The sequence below is a fragment of the Chaetura pelagica genome, unplaced genomic scaffold (genome assembly GCF_000747805.2).
Source record: "Chaetura pelagica isolate M959 unplaced genomic scaffold, ChaPel_1.0 scaffold264, whole genome shotgun sequence".
Taxonomy (NCBI): domain Eukaryota; kingdom Metazoa; phylum Chordata; class Aves; order Apodiformes; family Apodidae; genus Chaetura; species Chaetura pelagica.
Genome location: NW_009953064.1, coordinates 2,183,059 through 2,187,461, shown reverse-complemented (window position 1 = coordinate 2,187,461; position 4,403 = coordinate 2,183,059).

Genomic DNA, 4,403 nt, shown 5'->3' with positions numbered 1-4,403 from the left:
ATTCTTTGTTCAATGTTGCTTATGTGAGTGGGAAAAGCTTGATTGAAAGTCATGTCCAGAAAGGATGAAATGTACTTCCTGGGGCAGACCCAATTAGCAGCAGTTTCTGTAATAACTTTATGGCATTTATTTATTTTTTGGCCTTTAAGATGTCTTTCTGCTGGGAGATCTCTGAGTCATATATAATACAAGTACAGTCCTGCAGGGTGGAGGCATTTGTAAGAGGTCATTAAAGCAATACATTCCTTTAAGTCACTGCTGTAAAATTGGGTTGTTCAATTAAAAATATAGCACAGAGTGCCAATTACCTGCATTAGCCAGATTCCCTCTCTGAAATTATTTAGTTTTTCATAATGTCCCTTTGCAGAGTACCAGCCATACATGGGAGAATTAGGCATTGTGTTTAAAGGGAACAGGTTTGGCCAGGCCTTGGTGTACACTGCTGTACTTGCCCTTGGTGCAGCCCGCTTTCCTCTTTTTCTCAAGCCTGCATTGTGATTGTCTTCGCCCTGGGATGAATCTGGCTCCCTCAAGACCTAGAAAGGATCCCCAGATCTGTACATCACCTGTTAATGAACAGTATTCTTGATTAATCAACCTGGACACACAAATCTCAAGTTTTAGCATTTCTGCAAGGCAAATGGCTTCATATTAAGTCAGTTGAGATCAAGCCAGATTTGTCAGTTGTACCTAGATGTCTCAGTCATTCAGAGGTGACTGAGCTGATACTTTTGGTGACCAAAACAACCAAGACACATGCTTCCTGTGCATGTTGGAAAAACTTTGTGGAGGCATGTGTGCAGAGGGGAGGAAAGATTCAGTGAATGAGAAAGCAGCTGTAGATAGCAAGGTTTTATCTAGTAAATTCTCCGAAATAACTTAATTAAATTTAATTCAGCAAAACAAATATCCAGCTTCTGCAGGCAGTGATGGGGAGGGGTGGATGGACAGGGAGCAGGGGAAGAGCTTTCATGAATCCTACAGGAGACATAGCAGAGATTAAAAGAAATGGGCAGAAAAGGTACTGAGATACTCCTACTTTGATGAAAGTTTTTAATCTAAAGGTGCCAGATTTTCTGATGTTTCCAAAGGTATCAAAAGTAGCATAAAACAGGCTCAGGGGAAGGTGCCAAGGGTTTCATTACATGCCATGGGTGAGAGGGAGGAAGTTGTAGTTCACTTAAGTTTTGCCCATCTCCTTTCCCTCCTCACTCCCCATTCTGTGCAAGCTTTATACTTAATGTAGAGTGAAAAAAGGTGGAAAGACCATAGAATTCGAGTGGGAATACTCTATGCTTTTCTGTGGCATACAGTGCAATTTGATACAGTTATCTGGGTTTTTTTTGCTGCCCTGCTTTTGCTGTCAGACTCCAGGTTGCTGTAACTCAGCATAGGCACATTTTGGAACCAGCTGGAGGTCTGGTGGGTGTAATTGTGTTGCTGCCTGTACAGTTCTTGATCTGTATCAGTATGAAAAAGAGAGGCATGTCCACTGCATTGTGAAACGTTTGGAAAGCACTAGAGAAACAGAAGATATCCCTGTGAAAGTCGAAGTTGTACAAAGCCTCTGTTCAGTGTTTTGTTTTTTTAAGAGTAGCTTTCCCCACTTGTGCCAGATTATTTGGCTGCTCTTCATCATTCTTGCTTCTTTATAATGCTTGGATCAGCTTTTCAGTGGGCAGCGCTTTTTGTCGGACTGTCAAGAGGTGAACTCCACAGCAAGATGGATTTTCTGTCTTCCTCTGACTATCTTGCTGGCTGGCTGTTTGCTTTTCTCCTCCTCTGCATTTTATGTACTCAAGTTTGTGTTTTACTGTGCTTCTTTATATCTTCCCCACTTTTAGCTCCTTATGCCCATCGTTGGATAATCTTAATCCACTTTTTGCCAAGCTCCATTCTCTTAAACGAGAATGTTTAGAAAGTGGATTTGGGCCTCAAATAACAGGAGACATCAAATTTATAACACATGCCAAAAATACCTTTTCATCATGCAGTTTGAAGTTGCTAATTTCAGTTTTCTTAAAATGTACCCGGCCCGAATCCTGTATGTGCATACAAACTTTATCAGCAAAGTGAATAGACATGCCTCTTGATTTAATATTTGTTTGCTCAGGATTAGTCCTGTATAGACTTGCAGATAGTTTCTCTGTTAAAAGGCTTATATCAGCTTGGGTTTGTATTTCATTTGTCTACCTATAAGCTTCTCATTATACTAGTATGTGAGCAGGTGGTCAGACAAGAAGCACTCTTATTCCTGTTTAGGAGGTAAGTGACCTTATGATGCTCACTGAATCATGGAGATTTGTGGCAGAGCTTGGTCTCCCAGTTCTAGCTCCTGATCTGGGTTTGGGAGCTCACAGTGTGATCTGTGCTGGCAGTTGGTAGCCTAGTGTTTCTTTTTTGTAATAGCAGAGAGCAGGTGAATAAGCAGGGCATTTTGCGGTCTCTCAGGATTTTATCAGGAATGACATTACTTTAGTCCCTGCTGCTGCAGGCATTGTTGTCACCCAGCTTGGAGAAGTCAAATGTATATGAAGAAGGGAAATACTTCTGTCTGTGAAGTGATCTATAGCTCAGGGGATGGTTTATAAGGCAAAACCCCAACAGTTTCAGTCCCAGTTCTTTCCCTGTCAGCAGTGGTGTGATTGTGGAGGGCTTTGTGCTGCAACTTCAGGGTGCAGCTGTAGTTCACAGAGAGCTTCCCCAAGGTTGCTTCAGGCCAAAAAGGAAGCAAGCCCTCAATACACAACAGTGACAAGCATCCAACCCTGGGCTTTGAGAAGGAAAAAAGAAAATTAGGTATTACTTTGGTCCCCTGTGTCATCCCCAGTCATTCTGTAGCAGCTAGACTAGATAAGAGGTTTATGACTCTGCTTTTATTTTCTATCAAGTACTTTGATTCTATGGAGTTTGCATTCCTAGAGTTCATTCCTCAGCAGACCCAAGTGACAGCATTGTTAACTGTGTGTCTCTCAGTATTTGATTTTCTAGGAGGAGGAACCAAGATTCTGGTGTTCTTGTAGTCCCGATATGTATGGATTCCTCTGGTGCTTTTTTCTTTTGTGCTGTTATTGTAGTTGGGTTAATTAGATGAAATCTCTGACATAGGTCTCTGAATGATGTGTTCAAAGCCAGGGGTTGGGAAAGACTTATGGCTGTAAAATTAGAATAAATACCCAGAAGTAAGGGCTGAAATAATCTGGTGCCACATAACATACTTGGTAACCTGTTACATATGCATTAATAAGAGATTGCATTTACAAGAGATTCTTTAAAAAACAGGGTGGGTCAGACTTCGTATCATCCGTGGCAGATTTTTTTCCCACATATTTCCAGGAGAAAGACCCATTTCCATGCTCCAGAAAGCTCACAAAACAAGCTCCAGCATCAGGTGTACCATGTTATTGGGACTCTGTAAGCTTTGGGTTTCTAAACTGTGCATCACTGAGAGATGCAGCGAGAGACCAAAAGGTACAATATCATCTGTAAAAGATGTCTATGTGGTGTAACTGGCTCCTGGTTTTTATAAAAAACTGCAGTTAGATTGTCTTATCTGCTCTGTCATATCTCACAGATGAAACTAATTAGAAAGATTTCCTAAGAAATAATTAGGCAATTCATAGGAAAGCAACACATTTTCTCATCCCCACTGCCATCCTTTCCCTCCCAGACATTATTAGTTTGCTGTCACTTCTCCCTTACTAATTCCTTGGGAGAACAAGCAGTTCTGAAGCAGCAGAATGTATGACCAACTTTCCCATGTATTTTTGCATGTTTGAGTGACTGACTAGTCTAAAAGGTACAACCTCAGATACATTTTGCATGGTTTTTGGGGAGACTGTAGTGATGGTGGTGGTGTTTTCTGTGTGTGCTTTCTGATGGCTAGCAAGGTGTAAACTCACCTGAGTGCTTCAGCTAAGGCACAGGTAGGTTCCCTCTGCTTTTTTCATAGAGAACAACTGCTCTCAGAGGAGCGAGCTGTGTGTCCTCTATCTGCTGAGAAATGTGCGAGCTCGTTTAGGGGCAAACACGGGGACGTTACCTTGACAGGTAATCCCCGGTGCCTCCATTCTGTGGCAAGCAGCTGCAAACACGGCTGGCAGAGCTGTGGAGCATCAGCTTCAGAAGCTGGCAGGCTGCTTTGGGAACACAACTCCAAAGCTGAGGATTTGTAGCTAAGTCACCTCTCTTCCCACGTCTGCTCTGAAAGGGCCACTTTTAGCCTCCCCAGGACCTTGCAGGGAGTTGAGTGCTCGGTTTCACCGTGTCCTTCCCGAGGGAGGACACTTCCCGAGGGTCCCCGTTATGCCCAGTCCCGCCCCCGCTGCGGGCGAAGGGCCCGGGGCACGGCGGGGGCGGGCCCGGGAGCGGGGCGGGGATCGGGCTGCGCCCCGCGCCGGATT